Below are 14,668 nucleotides of genomic sequence, written 5' to 3' on the forward strand. Positions count from 1 at the left end.
TTCGAAACCAATTCGGTACTTGTATTAAACCCCATATCAAACAAAACTTTGTTCCAAAACCTTCATACACTGCTGATAATGAAAGAAACACGTGGAGTCTCATTACCCCTAATCGGATTAACAAATCATGGAGCTCTTTCTCCCCCACCAAAACCATAATCACTTTCTAAGCCGACTTTCAATATTATCCTCCCAAATATACCATAATCAAACCTGATAGTACCCATTCTAGGTCCATTGACCTTATATTATCAAACACAACTATTCCACAAACATGCCATGCCAATACAACCTAAAACCACAACCCACGCAGTCCGTGCACCATAAGCAATAATTCAAATGAACCAAAAATGAAAAAAATGACTCAAACGAGAGAACCATCTCGCAACTTCAACAAGTACCACCACAACCGCAATGCTACAAACCCATCATACATAGTAGAACAAAACACATGAATCTAAAATAAAGGACCATAACCCGACGTATCCCAGGGGCAATGCATGACCTCATCCAAACACTAGTCCATATGAAATACCTCCAGCTACCATGCTCAAAACCAACAATCGCGCGCAATTTGACATTAAGTACCCAAGGTGCATGACCATAACCATGGAGTAGTAGATAGCACAATATACCACACTCCGGAGAGAACATAACCAAATGCGCAATCAATCATTCAACACCCTAATATCTATTTCGCTCAATTTTCGCTATAAGGCCCAAACAGAACCGCACCATGTTTGCTTTTAACCAACAAATCACAACCCCTTGTAGTGTAGAGGAGTAACACATAGATCATATCAGAGCATGAATAAGCTCCACTCTAACCGAATGGCACATCCTCCAATAATAGCAGTACGGAGTCGACCAATCTGACCCGGTGTAGAATACACATCTTCATTGGGCCTGCCAATGGACCTCAAATCCACTCTGGCCACCCACAAATGGATACATAACCCTCCGAAAGTCACATACTACCATCTGGCTATCTTGGCCACCTTTTTACAGTCCACAACCACGAAACAATCTGTTTCTGAGAACTCCTGGTATCCAAATCCATAGAACACACGAATCATCATATCTGATCCCAACTCCACCGCCCGAATGTCTAACACATCTCTCATATACAATCATCCCACGAGGAATACTTCCATAATTCTTCCGTTCCACATAGCAATAATTTGAATATCGGCAGTCTATCAATCAGGCGAATACCGCGATACAAACAAAACATCCGTAGGTCCAAAACACAGTGTGCCCTTTTTGAATGTACACTCTACTCAGGTAATACCACTAGTGCCAATATTTGAAATTGTTTGTTCTCAATAAACTCATTACCTCCCTTTTAAAACTGAAATGTATACTTGCACATAAAAATCCCAATATCACTCCACTCACCGCCTCTATTAGACCATCCTATGAGAACACGAGATCCTCATTAACACTCTGAGTCACAAGCAAAAATACATACCCGGTTAGTTAGAAACCTTCCATTTACTTCCATATAGGAGGAAATCACAATACACAACATGTTCCTCACGCCGGTAGGACATATCCATCTTAAACTATGATAGAAACCATCGAGAACTCTTCGAAACCCATTTGCACATAACCAAGCTATCAGAACTGAATTTCTCTAACTCGACCAAGCCACACAGGTCACCAAACCCAAGAATATTTCCGCCAAAACATCTGTAGATCCTTACCACATCATAATTACCCAAAAGAACCAAGCATACCATTACCATGTTGGTCTAGCCTACTACACATTTGTTTTATTTTGTTCGAGTTTCTTCTGAATTACCCTCAAGTTGACACTTCTCCTTGTCAGAACACTACAAACCTTACCCAAAGCTCACTAAAAGACATCTTAACATAAAACGACACCGCCCTAAGGCCCATAAGCCACTGTATTCTTCTTAAGTACCACAACCGAGACACCCACTCTGAAGGGCCTTATGTGAATTTAAAATTGTTCCTCTTTCCTTTCTTATATTGAAACATAAAATCCATAGTCATACAGAATTACCGCAAGTCCCGACAATATCCAATGTAAACAACCGATTCTAGCGATATACGAATCCAAAAAAATTTCAATTGCCACTTATACATTTTTTTAAAATCCATTATAACCTTCTCGAGAGTCATCCACTTTGCTCAAATCTAAATTGCACCGCCCAAATGGTCCGAATGACACATGTCCCCTTAGCATAACAACATCCAAAGAAAGTAACCCTGCCTTAGCATCACCAATCAAATTCATACTCCGTTTGCACAAAAGGGCAACCCGGTGCACTAAGTTCCCGCTATGCGCGGGGTCCTGGAAGGGCCGGACCACAAGGGTCTATCGTACGCAGTCTTACCCTGTATTTCTGCAAGAGGCTATCTCCATGGCTCAAACCGGTGACCTCCTGGTCTACATCCTTCAAATAACAACTTAATCATTCCATGAATTTTCATATACTCATAAAGTGCAATATAACATGTATCCAGGAATTTCCTTACTCAAGTCATCCTCGATCTCAACCTCTGCAAGTCATAACTAACCCACAAGTATGCCTCAGACCAAAACTAAAATTTAACATATAACCATGAAATTAAATCGTCAGCAGCAGGCTCCCCCACTAGGCTCAAAGCCATACCACAAAACATTCCATAACTCACAATACCCATACTCTATTACTTCCATAATACCAAAGTCAGTTCGACAAAAATTATTCTTAAGCTCATGCAACACCAACCATAAAATGCCTCAATCATCCGCTAAGCTCGCATTTATTCTCTTGATAGTCAAGTCAACTTTCTCAACCAGATTCAAATTCAAATCTCAATACATACACCCCGCTGGTAGATAAGAAACTCTCCACTCAACATTATAAGGAGCACACCTCCATAGATTACTCCGCATGAGATAACCCATATGCATTGCCTAAAATTGTCATCTTGATATACCATTTCACAGCCACAATTACTATGCCATCACTTAATCTTTCTGAGTTTGAACTCATCAACACGACATGAGAATTTAATTTGTTCCACAATTAAACAACGTTAAAGATCCTTCAATACACTCATAACTCGAGACTATACATCAAATCAAGACGGAAATCAAGCACCCAATGGCACTTTTTACATCTCGAGAAACTCTTCTCGTCACGTTCAAACCATCTGAACAGATTCCACAGTCGCATCATAATCATCATTTATTCATTCCACAGCCCATCGAACCACAAATTTCACTCATAGGTACACTACCAGACGCATAAGTCCAAATATATAAGTTCACAAAATTGAAGCTACCGAGCCTAAGCTGCGGTCAAAACCTGGCCTCGAGTACTCCAGACTGGCCTATTATCAACACACAAAATACACATCTCGAATCTCGTTCATGGAATCATAAGCCGACGATGCACAACTGATACCGACCGCTCACATGCGCACACGAATACGTGGAAGGAATTCAAGAAGTTATGCTTTAAGCTAAATCAATTCCGCACGATAAGGAAAGAAAGATGGGAAATTTATCCTAAATGCCATATAGCCTCTCAAAGATAGGTATGGACGTCATCATACCGATCCGTAAGACTCTACTAGACACTTGCTCATGACTTATAGAATCTATGAACCTAGAGCTCTGATACCAACTTGTCACGATCCAAAATCCAACTAGCCGTGATGGCACCTAATCTCACCCGCTAGGTAAGCCAAATAAAAATAATTCGATTCAATTAATATTTAACTGACTCTAATACACTCCCCAATGAGTGGTAGTACAAATCATTAACTTCTAAGATTAGAATTTACAAGGTGGTATGAGATAAATACATCATCTGTTCGGAATGTACATAAACAAATTTTTATAAATCTAAGGCTACCATGAACAAGAGGCAGCTATGACCGAAACACAAGTACATCTTCAAATCCAGCTCCTGTCGATCACAGCAATATCAACATCCAATATCTGCACGCAAGGTGCATAAGTGTAGTATGAGTACAACCGACCCCATGTACTCAATAAGTAACAAACCTAACCTTAGGTTGAAAGTAGTGACGAGCTGGAACAAAGGCCAGGGTCCAACACCAATAGCCAACAACAGTTCATAACAACGTAATAGAAGTAATAAAAGAAGTAGATTAGAAATAAAATGCTCAGCTCATTCACAGTTCCAGAAAAATAGCTCTACTTTTCAAGTATATCATTGAAAACCCAAATCTTTTATCGAAATCACCAAAATATGAGTACGTTTTGTAAAACTGTGATTTTTCCCAAACACTTTTCAACAAAAGATAGAATGTTTCATTTTCAAATGGCATGAGGAAAATACATCTCTATGCTTACATGTCAATGAGTATGTGAAGTCATTAATGGCACAATATCATACAATATGAGAAAAAATACATCTCTATGCCTGTATGTCAAGCATGTCAATGCGATGCAACTCAGTAATAAAACCATATGCATACTCTTAGAGTATCAATTCACTCAGTCCTCCCGGTCACTCAGTCCTCACAGTCACTCACTCCTCACAGTCACTCAATCCTCCCAATCACTTGGCACTCGGCACTCAGCACTCGCACTCAGTAGGTACCTGCGCTCACTGGGAGTGTGTACAGACTCCGGAGGGGATCCTTCAGCCCAAGCTCTATAATCTGCATGGACAACTCACGTGCTATAGTATCAATATCTGGATCTGCAAGAACAACTCACGTGCTGCATGGACAACTCACGTGCTGCACGGATAACTCGCATGCTGCACGGACAACTCACGTGCTATAATAAGCCAATCTGGCCTGCTACAGCATGCAGCCCGATCCCATAATTATCCTTGATGTATCAATAAATAATAGCAGAGACTGAGATAATGAATATGACTGAGTATGAAATTACAATTTAAACATATAATTTGACAATAGAAATGACCTCAGTGGGTCCCAGTAATAACAACATTTGCCTAAGCATGATTTCTAACATGACTCACAGCTCAGTTTCTCTAACACATAAAAATACATAGAAGAATACAAGTTAATTGACTAAACAGCTCTACGGAATCAATTGAGTCTCAATTTCTACGGTGCACGCCTACATGCCCGTTACCTAACATGTGCATCACCTCCAAACAATTCACATAACACGTATAATTAGGGTTCATACCCTCAACTCCAAGATTGGAGATGTTACTTACCTCGAACAAGCCGAATCCAATGTCGAGCAAGCTAAACAATGCTCCAAAAATTCCATTCTGCATCTATCAAATTCCGAACGGCTCGAATCTAGTCACAATTAATTCGATTCAGTCAACACAAATTATAGGAATTAATTCCATATCAAAATACTAATTTTCCCAAAAATCAAAAATCACACTCAAAAATTGCCTGTGGGCCCACGTCTCAGAATCCGACAAAACTCACAAAATCTGATAACCCATCCAATTACCAGTTCAACCATACTAATTTCACTCAAATCTGACTCCGAATCGGTATTCAAAACTCGAAAATTCATTTTATGAAATTATAGAAATTTTCTTCGATTTCTCTTGAAGATTCGATAATCATACGCCAAAAATGAAGATTAATTCATGAAATATAATCACAAGGGAGTCAAGAACATTTACCCCAAGTTGTGTGAAAAAATTCCTCTCCAAAGTCGCCCAAACCGAGCTTCATAATCTGAAAATGGCTAAAAATAGCGAAATCCCGAACTTAAAGCTTCTGCCCAGCATCTTCCGCATTTACGGTCGCATCTGCGGCCTCCGCTTCTTTGGAAGAAGCTCGCATATGCGAGTCAGCCTTGGCCAGCAGTGGTCGCTTCTACGACGTCCAAACTGCATCTGCGGTCGCGCTTCTGCGATGCCTCCTAGCCAGCCTTCCCCAGGTCGCTTCTGCGACCAATTTTCACGCTTCTACTAGATTCACCTGTGGTACCTCATGCGCAAGTGCGAAGACACCAGCAACAGAAAAATTCCAACATTCCCTTAAGTCCGAATTTGATCCGTTAATCATCCAAAACTCACCCGAAGCCCCCGGGACCTCAACTAAATACACCAACAAGTCCTAAAACATCATACGAACTTAGTTGAACCTCTAAATCACATCAAACAATACTAAAACCACGAATCATATCCCAATTCAAGCTTAATGAAACTAAGAATTTTCAACTTCTCATTCGATGCCAAAACCTATTAAATCAAGTCCGATTGACCTCAAATTTTGCACACAAGTCATAAATGACACAACAAACCTTTTTCAATTTTCAGAATCGAATTCCGACCCCGATATCAAAAAGTCAACTCCCCGATCAAACTTCCAAACTTAAATTTCTGTTTTAGCCAATTCAAGCCTAATTTAACTATGGACTTCCAAATAATTTTCTGGACACGCTCCTAAGTCCAAAATCACCATACGGAGCTATTGAAATTATCAAAACTCTATTTCGGGGTCGTTTACACATAGTCAACATCCGGTAAACTATTTCAACTTAAGCTTTAAATCTTGAAACTAAGTATTCCAATTCATTCTGAACCCTCTCCGACGAGTCACATAATTATAATTGAACATAGGATAAGTAGTAAATGGGGGAATGGAGCTGTAATACTCAAAATAATCGGTCGGGTCGTTACAATCTGTGTTCAACCATCAATCGCGATAGTGTTGGTTCCAATTGATGATTATATTTTTTAACCACCTTGGAAACACGCCATGAACCATTCTCTTCCAAAATTCCATTTATTCTAGCACAACAGTTCCTCCTCTTGGTAACATGCTTATTCCTTGGTTTCCTAGACCTATCACAACCATATTGCACATACCTAACAATATCACCACTTTTTTTGTTTGATGTTCTTTTGACAATGCAAAACCATGATAATCTTGCATGTTCTTTGTAAAAATCAAACATAACATCCTTATTACAGAACTGCATCCCACTAATTGGACCAATTACTAGATCTTCTTCATTGAACTCATTAGATATTTCCCTGTCCTCTCCACCTTCTTCCTCTTCCTCTAAATAATGGCCATCATCATTATCATCATCAACATCAGCATTATCATCAACATCGTCAACATGATCTTCTACATCATTGAAGTTTCCGTTTGAATTAATGTTGACCCACTCATATTTATTCATCAAATTGTCGTCCGAATTCAACCCTAAAGATATGTGTAATGCATTCCTTAGTTTCTCCGACCTAGTTTCTAGATTGTTATTCGGGTTTAATAGCTCCAAACTAGTTTCTTGGTTAGCATTCATATTTGGGTTAAGGGAAGGGTGGTGAATTATGTGTTTAATGAAAGCTCTATTATTATATGTGTATGGTATAACAAGGTTACTCGAATTTATATACCGTATAAATTTTCGAAAAACAATATATGTATACATACGAAGGCTTTTGATCTTCCCATCCATATAAATTTTATTTTAAAAAATAATATGTAACATTATACGTATACATACGAAGGCTTTTGATCTTCCAATGAGAGAATGGTGATTTTATGGGATCAATGTTTTGGGATAATCAATAGTTATTAACTAATTTGGGAGGAAAATATTTTGGAGGGAAATAATAGCTATTAAGCCAAATATGAAATCAAGGGCTTTAATGGTATTTCACGAGTGTGGCTATCGTTGGGCCATTACGAGTGTGGCCAAATAGCAGCACTCTTAACGATATTGAACAGTGGGGGTAACTAAGGAGTTAAAATTTATTAGCACAATAACCTAAAAAGAAAGGTCTTTGCTAACTACTAAGCAAAACCGAAAACAATTCAAAGTCAGCATGGTTGGAATATAACAATATATCATAGGCCTAAAACATCTTGAATGAACTAAATATGGACAGCAGGAAGAAAAAGGTAAGAACGATCAACATCCAAATGACCAAGTCTCCCTCTCTGATCATAGGAAGCTCTGAGATCAAACGGATTCTCTTACTGGTGTTGGCCACCATTTTTGTATAATTGATAACACTAGTAACCTATCATCTTCTGGTGCTATCATCATTGGCAACTCCGGCAGCTTGAATATACTAGGGCGGGTAGAGTTTTCTGCATTATCTGTTCGTATATTGTACACGACAACACGATAATTACCTACACGAAAAATATAAGATCCTCATTATTTGGGTGAAAAGCTAGTACATAAATCATATTCTTGGTATCACGATGCTCTCGGGGGATTCTTAACGCCTTGTTTGTAGGGACGATTCTCTTGTGCACCAATATTCATTTCCCCATTCTGTAATCATCCTCAAGTTCCCATATATTTATACAAGGGTACAATCCACCTGGTGTGATTGTGAAAGTTACTTGAGCAAACCATAGACGACCTTGACACATCCCAAATTTACAAGCCAAACAAGGTGTAGAATCTATGCAAGATCATTACTGAATGGATCAAATGCGAGAACACAGTCAACCATATCACTTCTCTTATAAGTCAATCTATATAACATCTGTCCACAAGCAACAAGTGAAGTATTACTACTATTTAAGGAATTCAAAGCGCGTGGAGATGTAACAAAACCAATTTGGTCGATTTTTCTTGCTCAGACGAAAAAATCTCGATATCAATCCTAGAATTACCACAATCAAAATAACGTAAGACCTGATACTCGTATCGAGCATTATCCATAGAATTAGGCTCAATCAAGAAACCAATACCTCCACTAAATACAAAACGGGGAGAGGGGAGAACAATATATTGCCTAGTCGGAAAATTAGAGATCGAGTAAATTCTACCCGAAAGACCTTGGGCAAAGCATAAAATTAAGTCGCCACAGGATGCTTGTAAAAAAATTGAATGATCATTGGGCCAAAACCCTTCCACACGACTCGATAAACCCTTTCCAGGAAGAAAGTCTACATATTCTACATAATTATTTCGATCATGTAAAACAAGAGTAAAGGGAAGTAAAGGTTTATCATTATTGCGATGCTGAATTAAAGAGGTAGTCACGAAGTAATGAGAGGAGATTAGAGAAAACCAGTGTTTGCAAACCAATTTGCATCGAGTTGCTTCTTTGCTATTTGATAGCCTAATGAATGTTGGGAATAAACCCCCACAGAAATAATATTCACAGTAATAAAAGCGGAATAATAACGTAGCACCGAGATACGATAATTAACAAGAATAAAAGAGTGACTACGACACCAAGATTTTTATGTGAAAAACCCTTTTGAATAAGAGAAAAAATTACGGCCCCGAGACGAGCAACTAATATCACTATAGCAAAGAATTTTATACTTTGTAGGTCCGAGTGAAATACTCCAAAGACCACTACAACACTCAAAAGAAATAACCCTCTTTTGATATTCTCACCTCACTACAATATCGCTCACTCTCTATTTTTCTCTACACAGTCTATTTCTCACAATGCCTGAGAAATACTCTCTGCAACTATTGTGTTGCTTTTCTTTCTGTGTGACAAAATGAAAAGCCGAAGCTCTTCTTTTATAGGAGAAATAGCCTACTTCTTCAATCAATCAGAATGAAGGATTGGTTGAAAATTTGCAATGCAAATTTTTTCTTTCTTCCGCCGAAGAAGTTTGACATGTTCCTTCTGCAACCTACCTTATTTGACAATAAGGAAGAAAAGATGGCTGCCAATCAATTTCTTCCTTAATTTATGAGATGGATCCCATAAATCTCCCCCTCCAGTCCCATTTACCTGAAGGAGGTAGCAGTGTCTTCTAGTTTGAGTGCATGCCGACAAGTTCTTTGCATAGCTCGAATTTGTCTCTTGGTACCACCTTGGTCAACATATCAGCAGGATTTTCACTCGTGTGAATCTTTTTGACCTGTAAAGATTCGTTCTCCACCTTCTCACGAATCCAATGATATCTCACATCTATATGCTTTGTTCTTGCATGGTACATGGAGTTGTTGCTCAAGTCTATTGCACTTTGACTATCACAATAGACGACATACTCATTTTGATGCAATTCCAGCTCTTGAAGAAACCGCTTGAGCCATACCATCTCCTTGCCAGCTTCTGAAGCGGCAATGTACTCTGCTTCAGTTGTTGAAAGTGCAACACACTTCTGCAATTTAGACTGCCATGATATAGCCCCCCCTGAAAATGTAAACAAATATCCAATAGTGAATTTTCTGTTATCTATGTCACCTGCCATATTAGCATCTGTATAGCCCTTCAAGTTTGGATGAGATCCTCCAAAGCCAAACAATCTCCCGTGGTACCTCTCAGGTACCTGAGTATCCACTTGACTGCTTCCCAATGTTCCTTTCCAGGATTTTCAAGGAATCTGCTAACAACACTAACTGCATGAGCAATATCAGGTCGGGTGCATACCATTGCATACATCAAGCTTCCGACTGCTGAAGAATAAGGAACTCTAGCCATGTTCCCTTTCTTCTCCACACTTGTAGGACACATCTTCTTGCTCAACTTTAGATGAATAGCAAGAGGTGTGCTGACTGGTTTAGCATTCTTTATGTTGAAGCGTTTCAGTACACGTTCAATGTACTTCTCCTGAGACAGCCATAACTTTCTGTTTGTTCGCTCTCGAACTATCTTCATACCTAGAATTTGTTGTGCTGGGCCCAAGTCCTTCATATCAAATGACTTGGACAAATCTCTCTTCAACTTTGTGATCATCCCCTTATCTTTTCCTATAATTAATATGTCATCCACATACAACAACAATATAATAAAGTTATTTTCAGAAAATCTTTTGAAGTATACACATGGATCAGAATATGTCTTTGTGTAAGTTTGACTTTTCATGAATGAGTCAAACTTCTTGTACCACTGCCTTGGTGCCTGCTTCAACCCATAAAGACTCTTATTCAGTTTGCACACCATGTGTTTTCTTTCAGCTACTTCAAATCCTTCTGGCTGCTCCATATAGATCTCCTCTTCCAAATCTCCGTGAAGAAATGCAGTTTTCACGTCCAACTGCTCCACTTTAAGATCTAGGCTAGCTGCTAAGCTCAAGATTGTTCGAATAGAAGTCATTTTGACAACAGGTGAGAAAATTTCATCAAAATTAATACCTTTCTTCTGCTCGAAGCCTTTTACCACCAATCGAGGTTTGTATCTGACCAACTTGCCATTTTCATCTTTTTTGAGTTTAAAGACCCACTTACATTTGAGTGGTCTTTTACCCTTTGGAAGTTCAACCACCTTGTACGTGCCATTTTTCTGCAAAGATTCCATCTCCTCTTGCATGGCTTTCATCTACTGGTTCTTTTCTGGATGGGACATCACCTCCTTAAGACTTTATGGCTCCCCCTCATCACTGATGAGGACATACTCCGTGGAAGGGTACCTGCATGACTCTACCCTTAGCCTTTCTGATCTCCTTAGAGGTTGAGGTTGTTCTTCTCCATGAGTGGGGTGATCCACTTGCTCGATATCATCATCAATTTGCTCCCTCTACTCGGAAATCTCGTCGGTCGTACTTTCTGTACTTGTGGGATTGTTAGAAGTAGAAGGAATAGTAACAAGGTTAGGAATAAAACCATTCTTGTCCTTCTCTGGCATATCATCAGTAGTTCCAACTTCACTTTCTCGGAAGACTACATCTCTGCTTCTGATGACCTTCTTCTTTACGGGATCCCACAATCTGTATCCGGATTCTTCATCTCCATATCCGATGAATATGCAAGGAACATATTTATCATCCAGCTTTGTTCTCTGCTCCTTTAGTACATGTGCAAAAGCTTTGCAACCGAACACCTTTACATGCGAGTAAGACACCTACTTGTTGGTCCAAACTCTCTCTGGGATGTCACACGCCAACAGAACTGATGGACTCCTATTGATCAGGTAACAGGCTGTCTGAACTGCTTCACCCCAAAAGGACTTAGGCAGTTTAGCCATTCTGAGCATGCTTCACACCTTCTCCACAATGGTGCGGTTCATCCTTTCGGCTACGTCATTGTGTTGTGGGGTTCCAGGAACTGTCTTTTCATGTCTGATCCCATGGCTCGAACAGTATCTTCAACTTCCCATGAAGTGTACTCACCTCCATTGTCACTTTGGAGACGCTTTAGTTTTTGGCCTGTCTCCCTTTCCACCATAGCATGAAACTTCTGGAAAACTTGAAACACCTGATCTTTGATTTTCAAAATATAAACCCATAATTTTCGTGAAGCATCATCAATAAAAGTAACAAAATATTTGTTACCGCCCATCAATTCAATATCTATTGGACCACAAATATCAGAATATACCAAATCAAGTATATTCAATTTTCTTTGAGACGATGTCTGAAATGAGACTTTATGCTTCTTATCAAATAAACAGTAGTCACAGGGTTTTACCATTGTACCTTTGGCATAAGAAATGAGTGATTTCTTGGTAAGAATCTGCAATCCCTTCTCGCTCATATGACCCATTCTTTTGTGCCACAAATCTGTAGAAATCTCATCTTGTGCCGCGTTCAATTCACCTTAACATATTCTGCATTTGTCCTGTACAACGTGCCATGAGCAACTCCCTTTGCAATCACCAATGATCTTTTAGTGAATCTCCACTTTTTATTTGCAAAATAGTTCTTGTACCTATCTCGGTCTAAAGCAATTCCCGAGATTAAGTTCATCCGCAAATCAGGTACATGTCGCACGTCTTTCAGAACCAATGTGCATCCGACATTTGTCTTGATACAAATATCACTAATCCCCGCAATCTTTGAGTAACTTGTGTTACCTATTCTCACAAGGCCGAAATCATATGTTACATATCTGCAAAAAAGATCTCTTACTGGGGTGGCATTGTAAGATGCTGTTGTATCAACCACCCATTCCGACTCTGGACCTAATAAGTGCATGCATTCCTCTTCCTCGTTTATACAGAGGACAACATTATCATTGTTTTGCACCATGGCGGTTGTATTGTCGTCATTTTTCTGGCCACTAGACCTTTGCCCTTCCTTGGATTTGGGCAATCTCTTTTGAAGTGACCTGGTTGATCACAGTTGTAGCAATTTTTAGCTCTTAATTTGGATCGGTTCTTAGACTTCCCACGAGCTTCGGATCTACCATAGTTGCTCAAACTCCTTTGATAACTCCTGCCTCTACCTTTTGTGATGAGAGCATGTCCTTGATTTTCAGGCTTCTTTCTCATTTTCTCATTGAGTAGAAGAGCCGATGTGACATCTTTCAACTCAATGGTAGTCTTACCGTGCAGGATGGTTGTTGCTAGATAATTGTACGAAGATGGCAACGAGTTCAACAACAAGATGGTTTTATCTTCTTTCTCGATTTTTACTCCGAAATTGGCGAGCTGTGTGATTAGTCCGTTAAACACATTTAAATGTGACAAAAAATTCGTACCTTCACCCATGTGTAGGGCGTATAGCTGCTTCTTCAGGTACAATTTATTTGTCAGCGTTTTGGACATGTATAGGCTTTCCAACCTTGTCCAAATGCCATATGCAGTGTCTTCATTAATGATGTTATTTACCACATCATCTGATAAGTGCATCCTGATTGCACTAGCAGCTCTTTCATCCAAGTCATCCCAATCCTCAGCTTTCATGGTATCGGGTATTTTGGCATCAACATCTAGTACCTTGTGTAATCCTTGTTGGATGAGCAGATCTCTCATCCTTCTTTGCCATGTTGAGAAACCGCTATCTCCGTTAAATTTTGCTACTTCGTACTTTACTCCGGATATTTTTATTTTTCATCGAGTATAGTACTACCGACAGTGAATAGTATTTTTACAAACGAGCAAAACCTGTACTCTGATATCAGTTGTTGGGAATAAATTTCCACAGAAATAATATTTACGGTACTAAAAGCGGAATAATAATATAGCACCGAGATACGGTAATTAACAAGAATAAAAGAGTGACAACGACACCAAGATTTTTACGTGGTAAACCCTTTTGAATAAGTGAAAAAACCACGGCCCCGAGACGAGCAACTAATATCACTATAGGAAAATTTTTTACACTTTGTAGGTCCGAGTAAAATACTCCAAAGACCACTACAACACTCAAAAGAAATAACCCTCTTTTGATATTCCCACTTCACTACAATATCGCTCACTCTCTATTTTTCTCTACACAGTCTATTTCTCACAATGCCTGAGAAATACTCTCTGCAACTATTGTGTTGCTTTTCTTTCTGTGTGATAAAATGAAGAAGCTGAAGCTCTCCTTTTATAGGAGAAATAACCTACCTCTTCAACCAATTAGAATGAAGGATTGGTTGAAAATTTGTAATTTTTTTTTTCTTCTGCCGAAGAAATTTGATATTTTTCTTTTACAATCTACTTTGTTTGACAATAAGAAAAAAAAGATGGGTGACAATCAATTTCTTCCTTAATTTATGGAATGGACCCCCCTAGGACCTAATTAAGGAGTTCGTCCGTTAAATTATTGAAAATAGCCAGCGACCTTTTCTTGTGAGGAACCTGCAAATTGCGGCTGCTTGATTTTCCACTCTTTGGATCTGCCATTGACACAACTCTTGAGGTAATATTGCCCCATCTCCGTTAATATTATACTACTAGTAGTATTTATATGGTGGCAGATAATGCCGGCCCAACCCTAAAGCAAAGACCCCAAAAAGTTAGTAGTATTATATATTAAAATAAAATTCGTATAATTCTTTTACATATTGCATGGTAATATATCAAATTACTTGGTTAGCTTAATGAAAGAAACATATAAAGAAATCCTCTTAATTAAGTCATTGGAT

This window comes from Nicotiana tabacum, chromosome 4 (assembly GCF_000715075.1).
Source record: "Nicotiana tabacum cultivar K326 chromosome 4, ASM71507v2, whole genome shotgun sequence".
NCBI classification, from domain to species: domain Eukaryota; kingdom Viridiplantae; phylum Streptophyta; class Magnoliopsida; order Solanales; family Solanaceae; genus Nicotiana; species Nicotiana tabacum.